This window comes from Macrobrachium nipponense, chromosome 8 (assembly GCF_015104395.2).
Source record: "Macrobrachium nipponense isolate FS-2020 chromosome 8, ASM1510439v2, whole genome shotgun sequence".
NCBI lineage: Eukaryota > Metazoa > Arthropoda > Malacostraca > Decapoda > Palaemonidae > Macrobrachium > Macrobrachium nipponense.
The window spans coordinates 112,282,070-112,294,569 of record NC_087203.1 but is presented as its reverse complement, the minus strand read 5'-3'; the positions used below and the strand labels follow the sequence as shown (position 1 = coordinate 112,294,569).

The following is a 12,500-nucleotide window of genomic DNA, read 5'->3' as shown; positions in this document are numbered from 1 at the left end:
TTACAACGATATAATTAATCTGCCCCCGGAAGTCACAACACTGCCGAGCGAAAGGTCAAGTACTATAATCATAAAAAAATATATTTTTTATTTGCTATAATTTTTTTTTTTCCGAAATGTCATATCACGAAATTAAAAAATAATGAGCATACGGATATTTTTTTCAAGGGCTCTTTAAGGGAGAGAGGGACAAGGAATAAACAGCAGAACCTATAAATACAGTTATAAAAAAAGGGAAGCAAAACCAAAATCTAACAAATGCTTGGCGAAAAAGAAAATGGCAAAGTCATAAAAAGAAAAGATATATATATATACACAAGAAGAGAGCGGAAAAACCAAAGCTACCAAATTGTACAGAGGGAAAAAGAACGGAAAAGAGAACAGAACGCAAAATAACAACAGACGATAAAATTGAAAAGAAAATAACGAAGTTGGAAAAAAAAGAGGAAAAATTAACTAGGAATCGTAAGAGTGTGAAGACAAAATGACAATAAAAATTGTGCTAAATTAAAATACACCCACAAGAAAAGCAAAAACAAAAAATAAAAACATAATTTTTATAAGAATAATGAACAAAAATGACTAAGAACAAATAAAAATAAAAACTACGGACTCGCAAGAGTGTGAAGGCAAAACGACAATAAAAATTGTGTTAAATTAAAATACACCCACAAGCAAAACAAAAGAAAATAAAATTACAATTATAAGAATAATGAACAAAAATGACTACGAACAAATAAAAATAACTATGGAATTGCGAGAGTGTGAAGACAAAATGTCAATAAAAATTGTGTTAAATTAAAATACACCCACAAGGAAAACAAAAGAAAAATAGAAACAAAAATATTTTAAATTATAATAATGAACAAAAATGACTCTGAGAGCAAATAAAAATAACTATCAAAGTTGGGTAAAGGAAAAAATTACTTAGTGTAAATGAAAATAACTATCAAAGCTAGATACACACACACACAAACACACAAAAAGTGCTAAAATTATTCTATATAAAAAAAACGCGTTAGAGAATACTACCGAAAATAAATATGTGGGAGAAACAACAATAATAAAGTACATACAACAAATAAGAAACCTAAGTATAAGCTAAAAATATATTTTGCTATAATGAACATCAAGCTTTCTTCAGAACCGCAAGCGCATGAAGATAAAGAAACATATAAAAGATATCAAATGAAAATGCACCAAAAAGCGAAAAATAAAATGATATAAAATTGAGATGTGTCCAAAAGCAACATGTTCATGAAAGAATAAAGGAAATGATTTAAAGACCAATTAAAAATAAATATCTAACCAAGCTGGACACACACACAAAAAATATGTATTTTTAAAATTATTCCGTAAAAGGAACGCTTTAGAGAATACTACCGAAACTATATAAAAGGGAGAAACAACAATAATTATTAAGAACGGAGGGCATAAAATAAATAAGAAACGTGCGACTCGCCTAAAAAAATCGTTTATAATGAACAGCATGAATGATTCAGATTGCAATTCATAAAAACATAAGATTCATCGAGAATTATTTAGATTATAGTTAATAAAAACATACGAATAACAAGAATCAATTCAGACTGCAGTTAACAAAAGCATACGGGTCACAAGTTATTTAGACAGCAGTTAATAAAAACATATGAATCACAAGAATTATTTACACAGCAATTAATAAAACACACGAATCACAAAAGACTTGATATACATACATACATACATACACACACACACAATGTATAATATATATATATATATTATATATATATATATATATATATATATATATATATATATATATATATATATATATATTGTAGCAAAAACAAATACAGCAACGCGATTACAACTAAGACAGCTGATATTGCCACGAACGAGAATAATTGCTCGAAAAAACAAAAACAAACAAACAATCACGGTGTTGGTATCTGTCCTTGTTCCGAGACAAGACCACAATGAGCTAATTACGAACTTTTGATTAAAAGAAGACAAATGCCTGAGCAGTCATTTGGCCCTAGCTGTCAATTCATCCAGAGAGTTTCCAGACACACACACACACACACACACAAAAAAAGCTAAGGTCGAATATATTAACTTGTACATTTTTAAAAATTACACAAAGGAACAAATTCCTAAAAGGTTAATTTATTACCTTGCAAACAAGTTTCCTTTAAAATGTGGAGAAAAAATTTTGGAGGTTAATTCTAATATTAACTTGTAGGCAGGCGAGTTACTTTTGAAAATAATATTGAGGAAATAATTCTGAGACCAAGTATAACTTTAATTTGCACACTTTTGAAAATAATGAAGAGGAAGAAATTCTGAGAGGTTAAATATATTTACTTGCAGGTTACTTTTAAAATGATAACCATTTTTGAAGGTTAAATAAAATATTTACTTGCAGGTTACTTTTAAAATGATAACCATTTTTGAAGGTTAATTAAAATACTAACTTGTAGACACGTTACTTTTGACAATGATATAGAGAACAAATTCTGCGGTTAAGTATATTAAATTGCAGATAGGTTACTTTTAAACATTATGTAGAGGAAAAACCCTGAGAGATTAAGTGTAAATATATAACTTGCAAAAAAGTTATTTTCTAAAAATATGGAGAAAAAATTCTAAACTGTTTAAGAAAAAAATGTTGATTATGATACATGAAACAGTTACAATATATCATAAAGCTTTCCAGACTTAGGGTATGTTACAATTCCATTTTCGTCCAGCGAAGAAAATAATTTTCTAAAGTATTGAAAACACAATTGCTGACGACGAAATGTTGATTCTAGGACATGGAACAATTACAAAATACATTAATGTTTTCAAGACTTGAAGCTATGTTAAACTTTCATTCCCATCTCTCGTTTGCCCTATTGGATCAATAACGTGATTTCTCTCTCTCTCTCTCTCTCTCTCTCTCTCTCTCTCTCTCTCTCTCTCTCTCTCTCTCTTCATTATTGCAGAATCGAAAACAATATGACAAAGGGAGGGAAATCTAATAGGACCCAAACAGAACTCAAAATGATTTGAGCGAGCTTCTTTGGGAACTCAAAGAAAAAAAAAATAAATAAATAAATAAAAAAAATTAAGAGAAGACGACACCGACCCCAAACCAGGTCATTGCGAAATGACACATTCATCTGACTAAATGAAAATTTCCATCGCAATGACACTAAATCGTTCAGATCTACTGCGAAAGGGATAATGAACAGACGTCCTGCGTTAATGCTTGAATTTAATTATCTGGTGATGAAGACAGCGCGTTCGGGCAGCTGCTGAAGGAATGAACCGAGAAGAAAACATAATTTTTTCTTTCGTATCGCAAATGACATTCCTTCATTTTCTCTCATTATTATGTGGTGGATTACCTGGATAATCAAAGAAACATTTCTAAGACTGGAAGAGGAGGCAGCGACTCCCAGGCCTAGCGCAAAAGGGCGCAGCTTAAAGGACGAAACCTTAGGTGGAATTCTTCTTTCTTTTAGTGCTACGAATGGCGTTTCTCCTTTTATTATTTGGTAGTTACCCGACTAACCAAAGCAGCTCTCAGACCTTCTACTTCGAAGGAATTCGAGCGAATTCCAGATCGAAAATCCAGTCAAATCGTCGTTTTCATTCCAAGCGGGGAACACAAACGCACAGACACAAAAAAAACTACGCCCAGAGAATCCCAATGTCGGAGACATCAAATTTACAACGCGAATTCAAAGCTCGAAAAAGAAAAAAAAAAAAACACGAAGCCAAAATGCAAGCAGTTACATTTTAATAACAGGAACTACGTTAAAAATAATGGACGCATAACGTCGTCGTCCCCCTACGAGCGCACAAATATTAGACCAATACCCCCTTCACCGCGCGCCGGGCTTCCATGAGGGAAAATTTCAGCCGCATGCTTTGGAAGAAGAGCTTCAGAGAAAACGGGACAATAATATTCCATCCGGGGGCTGGGTGTGGCAAGGAGGGTGACCCGTGACGTCATCAAAGGGGGAGGAGCCACGTCTCCCGGACGCAGGAGGCGGAACCGGGCTACGTCATTTGTTGGGGGCGGAGCTCCAAACGTTTTCGGGTCCAGCGGGGGAAGAGAGGAGACGAGGTCCCAGCTCGCATTTGGGGATGACAGAGACCAAAGGCGGGCCGGCGTCCCGTGCTCCTGGAAGGACCCGCATTAAACTCACTCCTTCTCCTCTGTCCACGAACTTGAAATGGTCGAAATTTGACAACCACAAGAGTTGGGTAAGAGTTGTCGAAATGCGCAGCGTGTCAGTATCTTCTAAAATCTAAAAATATACACACGAGAGTTGGGTAAGTCTTGCGGATATGCGCAGCTTGTCAGCATCTTCCCCTACAATATAAAAACATACATTCACGAGAGTTGGGTAAGCCTTGCTTAAATGCGCAGCTTGTCAGTATCCTCTAAAATATAAAAATATACATTCACATGCGTTTGTAAATGCGCAGCCTGTCAGTATCTCCCCTTAAAATATAAAAAATATACATTCACGAGAGTTGGGTTAAGCCTTGCTTAAATGCGCAGCTTGTCAGCATCTTCCTCTAAAATGTAAAAATATACATTCACGAGAGTTGGGTAAGCTTTTCTTAAATGCGCAGCTTGTCAGTATCTTCCTCTTAAAATATAAAAATATACATTCACACGTGCTTGTAAATACGCAGCCTGTCACTATCTCCCCTTAAAATACATATAAAAACTTACATTCACAAGAGTTGGGTTAAGCCTTGCTTAAATGCGTTTGTAAATGCGCAGCCTGTCAGTATCTCCCCTTAAAATATATAAATGCGCAGCTTGTCAGCATCTTCCTATAAAATATAAAAATATACACTTAATACTAGAGTTGTATAAATCCGCAGCTTGTTCGCTTCTTCCTGGTAAGTCTTGTATACAAACGTGCAGCTTGTCAATAAATCCCTATTAAAATACATAAATTGCTACCTATTATAGAAAGTTCAGTCAGATGATACATCTGGATTATGTCAGAGAATGTTATTCGCAACAGAATAAAATGGGAAAAAGTCGGTAAGCATTTCCCGAAGAGAAAGAAGAACGCAAGCAATTTATTTATCGTAAAATATCTGAAACAAAATGTTACGAATGATTATAAATGATGCCATTTCCGAAGCGCAGTTTCTAAATGTTCTAAATAACTTTTAAAATGGGTTATTATTTACACTAAGAAAAATCCCGTTCCCTGTATAACGATTTATATAATATATATATATATTATATATATTATAGTATTATATATATATATATATATATATAATATATATATATATATATATATATATATAATATATATATATATAATATATATATAACTATATTATATATCTATTATTACTATATATTATATATATATATATATATATATAATATATCCTATAATATATATATATAATATTATATATATATATATATATATATATATATATAAATTTGTGTGCGCGCACAAGTGTACATATATAAGTATTCCAATACGAAGCAATATTTATAAAAATCTTATAGGCAAAATGCGAAGGGGCAATTTGATAAAAAAAATATATATATTTCGAAAAGGATTAAAAATCGAAATTTCTTGGTTACCTATAATAGATATACTTTTCTTTTTTTGTGAGCAATTTAATTAAAAATTGGCGATACACATTATATATATAATATATATGTGTGTATGTATGTATATAAATGCCACCACATACATTTAGGCAATTTTGAAATCTTCCATTTGGGAGACATTACAGAGAAAATATACACTCCACATGAAATATGTATATAAGAGTATTTTAATTCTCCAACGACTTCTCCGTAATTATCGAGAATATCAAAATTCTCATCTACAAAAGCGCCAGTAGCACCAATCTATAACATAGTTTTACTAAAAATAAAATATATAAAAAATAAAAAATTTAAAAGATATCGCTTTATTGCACAAACGTACAAATGGCGACGAATGCAAGAGGGAGGGAAATGGAAACCTTCAATGAAAGACATTTTACAGAAAAAAAAAAAAAACTAAGTGAGAATGGTTGCATGTGAATTAAATGCTTCATAGTACAATCAATAGAACATATATATATATATCAGCCTGTTGACAACTCGAACGTGTGAATGCATTCAGACTATGGGCGATCATGTGGAGGGAATACTAGTGTTATTTATGCAATATTTCTGTGAAATTAAGATGCAGAATAAAAAAAAACGGGTCTAAAATTGTAGAATGTAAAGATATATATACATATATACGTATTATATATATATATATATATATATATATATATATATATATATATATATATATACTATATATACAATTATATATATTTATATATATACTATATTCGTATTATATATATATATATATATATATATATATATATATATATATATATTATATATATATATATATATATATATATATATATATATATATATATATAGATATATATATATATATATAATTTTATAACGTGAGACACTGGAGTACAGCTTCCCGGTTTCTATGTATGAGTCTTAACGGGTGGTGAGGTTGCTGGTCCACACTTTTTTTTTTCTTTTTTTTGCCCCCACCATGTGCCCGTACCCACTAACAGCTGGGTGAGGCCGTAACAAAAGTGACCTGGACGCTTGTGTCGCCTTTGGCTGCTTCATTTCCTCATAAACTGAATTAGTTTTATATAGCATTCTGTTTAAATTTAATACTAAACAGAACGAAGACATTTAATAATACAAGATGTGCAATGGGATTACAAATATTCCTTCCTTCAAGAATCACCATCAAAATTCTTAAGATGCAAAACTTGACGTACGATTAATAATAAAAGAATATGTTTAGGAGCTAAGGCAGCTCCAACGCATCTCGGTTGAATACGATGGGGGAGGACTGTGACGAAATTCTCACTACCTACAGACAACATAAAAGCGAGGCTTAGCATCACCCACAAGAAGTAACCTTAATGAAATAAGTCTGACAGTTCTTGAGAACAAATTGCTACACTTGATTCAATGAAACCTAAATGAGTAGGTCCGCTTTTAAATTATTATTTTTATATTGGGGGGTAAAATATGCAATCATTTAAAAAAGAAACAAAAAAGTGTGGTTGAAGAGTCCCCTGGATGTACGCAAAATTATTCCAAAAAGATTGTTAGCATCATTTATTTATATGCAATAAAATCTTGCTCAACTACACAATAATTAAAGGAAAAATTCTTAATTCGTAGAACAATAACCTTTTTCTACAAAAATAATTAAATAAATAAATAAAGTCGAATTAAAATTTTAGAAAAATCATGAACACGTTAAGAATGTAATTAGCATTTAAAAAAAACGGTTCAAATGCGTAGTACAGCTTCCATTTTCAGATTCAAATTCTTAGTTGTATCGAAGAGGAAACTCGATTTAAAAACATCTGAAAGATCCATTCCTGTTATTAATCATGCCATCTCAAAGTACATTCAACCAGCTACCTATACATCTCTCGTGGCTAATCTTTTGTACCCTGAATATTTCAAACCACATTTAACATCCCCTACTATGGCAAGCTGAGCATGTTTTTTTTTTCGCATCCAACTAGAAAATTTTTGAAAATTATTAAAGTCGTAATGAAGATTTTTGAATCTCAAATTCTTTTAAAAAATAAACCAATTTAGCCGCCGAACTTATTTACTTAGCCTTGTGCATAAGTCTCATCGGCTAATTCTATATAACAGAAAAATTTTAATAAAAAAAATATTCTCTTTAATCTGCCTCAGAAATTCCTTACCAAACATCTTGGATTCCAATTCCAAGGAAGCCATAGAATTTAATTACATTTTTTTTATTCCCTGTCAGTATTTTTCTTTATGGTATAAACAACTTATTTAGAGAACCTATTAACGCCACTAACCAACCGTCCATAAAAGCAGACACCTGTGTCGCACTACCTATACATTATCGTGATGCTCGTACATCTGCGGTATAATGAACACCTGCGCCATACATCTTCTATGGCTATAAAAATAATTCGGTGATTTGATTACTACTAAATAGCCGTATATATGTACAGTGTACACGCATTATATATATATCACATATATATGTATGTATGTATCTTATATATATATATATATATATATATATATATATATATATATATATATATATATATATATAATATATATATCACATTATATATTATATATATATATATATATATATATATATACATATACACGTATATTTGAATATTTGTCACTTATGCACACGAGAATTTGTTTTCATTCACATATGTTAAGCCGCCGCAAATATCGATTTCACTATGCCTTGGAAGGAATAACTTGCACACAAAGGGAATTACAATTATTTCCGGTAAGTGCTTTCCGCGCTGTCAAAGAAGCATTTCATTTACTAATTGCAAATCGCATTAGAAATTATTCCCACAGCATTTATGAATTAATACGTCTGATCTAAATAAAAAATAAATAAATAAATTAAATAAAAAAAAAAATAAACAAATGCATTATCACCATACACCTTGTTTTTTTTTAAGGTACTTGGAATTTATAGTAAGGGGCAAAGCTCAATATGAAGACCATAGAAAGATTAATACAAAGCCTGTTATGAAACAGTACATACACGCATCCATGCATACTCACTCTTCCGTGCATATAAATAGTATGTATGTTATATGTAAATATATATGCATATATGTATATAATAATATTTATATATATATAAAAATATAATATAATATATATATATATAAATTACTAATATTTACGCATGCTTTGCATTAAACAGTTGCAATTTGTTTATCATAGATGAATGAGGATTAAAAACACGGAGCTGGCATACATCCGAGAGAGAGAGAGAGAGAGAGAGAGAGAGAGAGAGAGAGAGAGAAACCGGTGAGTAAGCAATGAGGGAGGCGGAGTCAAAAAAAGGAACGTACCTCCGTGACGTCATTATGGAAGGGAGGAGCTTTGCCCCGTCGCCTGAAGATTAATGAATGAAAAACCGCGAAGGTCCAAGATGAAGAACTTACAGCTAAAAAAAAAAAAAAAAAAAAAAAAAAAAAAAAACTCTTAAAACTTTACAACGGTGACTTCAAAGTGACTTCATAAGCCCGAGGGAAAGATTTAGTGGAGGAGGAAATTGAATTATACCATAATAACATTGCTCGCTGCAGTCATTCTAATTCGTCTGGAGTTCTTGGCGAGGTGAAATATAAGGTGATATTTAAGAGACGTGGAATTTTCCAATAAGCAAAGAAAAAGACGGAATCAATCTGCAAAATTGACGGCGCAGTCGGCCGTAAACTGGCTGTTTTGAAAGACTGTTATAATCTAGACATTTACAACAGAACAATTAATTCGTTTTTTTTTTTACGACGAATTTCGTAATTTCCTCTCTTAAAGGAGACGTATTTCTCGAATTATGATAAATCGTTTTTTCATTTATTTATTTATTTATTTAGTTTTTTACGGTAGAAGGAATTAGCGGTTGTTAGGGTAACGTTCTTTGCATAAGCCGAATTGGTATTCAATATATATACACAGAAATATATAAATATTTAGACATAAGATAGGATATATATATATATATATATATATATATATATATAATATATATATATATATATATATATATATATATATATATAATCTGCAAAATATAAACTATGCGTACTCACCATCAGCTGACCACGATACAAGGAACTTCATACAAGGGGAGCGCCCTGATAATGTAACGATAAAATATGAGAGAAATTAGAGCAAGTTCCATGAATATAAATTTTATTATTACCAACATAAATTCATAAATGATATACGAACATACTTCATGTACACACATAATATATTTTATACATTATAAATTTATAATTTATCTATGCGCAATATATATAAATCATTAAAAAAAAACATGCTTTCAAATACGCAAGGTACAATGAAAAGGGAAAACTTCCAATAGGCCTATTTTTTAATCTCATACTTGAAAATAAAAGACAAGCATCGAAGTCCTAAATAACTGAGTTTTCGTTTCTTAAAAATATCATTACTTTGTTTTCCTAAATAACTGCACACATACAACATATATATATATATTATATATATATATATATATATATATATATATATATATATATATATATATAAACAAAAGTTACGCTGCCATGCGTGGTCGTCAAAAACACATGAACAATTGACATAAGATTTTTAATATGTTCTGTTAAATGAAACTTACCAAACAATTTTCATTTATATATATATATATATATATATATATATATATATATATATGTGTGTGTGTGTGTGTGTGTGTGTGTGTGTGTGTGTCATAGTCATATATGTGTAGAATATTATATAATGTGTAAATGCCAAAATATAGAGCGAGAGAGCATGAGATTTCTAAGGCCTCCTAAGGACTAAGGACTATAACAGTTTTAGTTGTAGAAGCCATCTGCTTTGTTTTAATGACAAGCTGCCTCTGAGGTAGAGAGAAATGGCAGGCCCTACTCTGAAAACATTAAAATGCGCATCCCAGAGTTTGTAGTTGGAATGAAACAAGCGATCAAAACGAATGATAGTAAATATGTACTATCGGATAATTTGTATATGACAAGAAGAAAAAAAAAGATAATCTGCCAGGCCAAATAAACCCTTATGAAAGGGCGTTACAACAGTCATATTTCTCCCGTCAGCCCCTCGAGGTTTCGGGGCCAACTCACAAATGTACTAGCTACACCATTCGATTTTTTTTTTTTTTTTCCGAACCTCCCGGTCTGGCTGACAGCCAAGACATGCCTATTTAAATACCGGCTTTAACGTTCCGAAGATGAGAGAGAGAGAGAGAGAGAGAGAGAGAGAGAGAGAGAGAGAGAGAGAGAGAGAGGAGTGGTGGCGGTAGTCGCCTGTTTCTGTTAACTTCGAAAATAGACCTCCTCCTTGATAAGGTTTTATGAGAGTAGGCTTATTGCATACAAGGCAGAGGTGTATATCTTGAAGTTGAACATGAAAGGAGAAGGATTTATATGCAAGTATTACGAAAGTTGTTCGATAGAAGCTAATATGGGAGCGAGTCTTTATTCTGAAAAGAAAATGGAAGTTTGTTTGTTTGTATGGCGTTTTTACGTTGCATGGAACCAGTGGTTATTCATCAACGGGATCAACGGCTTTACGTGACTTCCGAACCACGCCGTGAGTGAACTTCTATCACCAGAAATACACATCTCTAACTCCTCAATGGAACGCCTGAGAATCGAACTCGCGGCCATACAACAGGTGTATATCCTAAGTGTTATATAAGGAAAATTATGGAGGAAAATTAAAATATATGCAAATATGACAAATGTTTGGCAGATGAAGCTAAAAAGGGAGTAAGCCTATATTTTGATAAAATTGAAGCTTACAGCATACACGGATGAGGTATATGTCTTATTGTTGTACTATAAGAAAAATTATGGGGAAAAAAAATCAATCAATCTGGATATACGCAAATAGAAAGAACAATGTCTGATAGAACAAGCAAATTTTTGAGTAAGCTTTTACTTTGATATAAAAAGGAAGCTTATTGCATATAAGGAATAGGTAGGTATATATCTTTGAAGTTATAGTAGAAAAAAGGTATTAAGAATCAAGAAAAAAAACTGTGGATTTATAGGTGAAATTAAAATTGTCCGATACATAAACAAAACTAAGGTTGCAGTATAGAAAATAAGAATATGAAAGTTAAAATAACGATTAGATGAAATAATTCTTTGAAAAAATGTAGACGAGCCATATGATAAAACTACACAAAGGGAGGAATACATTGTAATTCTTATAATAAAACTATGTGCTATAGAAACGGCTAATGCTCAGAATGTCCGCAATTAGGGAAAATATTCAAATTATTATTTATTACTTACTCTCATTATTTTTTTTTACTTTATAACATATCATTAGGTGCCATGACGACAGATTATCTTAAAAAAAAAAGAAGTTTAAAAATATTCTTTGGAAGCCTGAATTTCGAGTCAGTGGCCCCTGTAGGCCTGTTCCATACGAAGTGTTACTTCCTAAAATAATTAATAATCTAATTAATAAATAATAATTAAAATAATAATAATAATAATGTAATAATAATAATAATCTGTAGCTTCCAGTCCTCTGGTTGTTGGTTACTGTCGTTGTGGGTGGCGTCCATTTGCTGGATGACGACCTTCCAAGTTACCTGACGTTTCCCTTCCCCTTCAATTGGGGCTGAATACCTGAATGCCAGACGAAGCTCCTCTGTTGCCAGAGGTTTCCATTTACCGTCGTTGTCGTTTAAATTTCTTCATTTTCTTTCATCATTTGCTGAGTTTTGCTATTTAAACCCCATAGCTTGGACCCTTACCCCGCCCAATCAGGAATAGGTACCCATTTACAGCGGAGTAGGGACTGAGGAAACATAATGGTTAAAGATTTCTTTCCCAAGGAATCAACGCCGAGGAGAGCGGTTCACCCGCATCCAACGAACTGA

General features: G+C 31.7%; 1 protein-coding gene across 1 annotated transcript in view; it reads right to left on the bottom strand.

Moving 5' to 3' along the window:
• LOC135222961 (homeotic protein ultrabithorax-like) overlaps positions 1-12,500 on the bottom strand; it is a 1,489,261-nt gene that overhangs the window by 1,461,977 nt on the left and 14,784 nt on the right. The window contains exon 4 of the mRNA XM_064261439.1: positions 9,691-9,735. The gene's annotated coding sequence lies outside the window, so the exon portion shown is untranslated. The remainder of the gene's footprint in view (positions 1-9,690; positions 9,736-12,500) is intronic.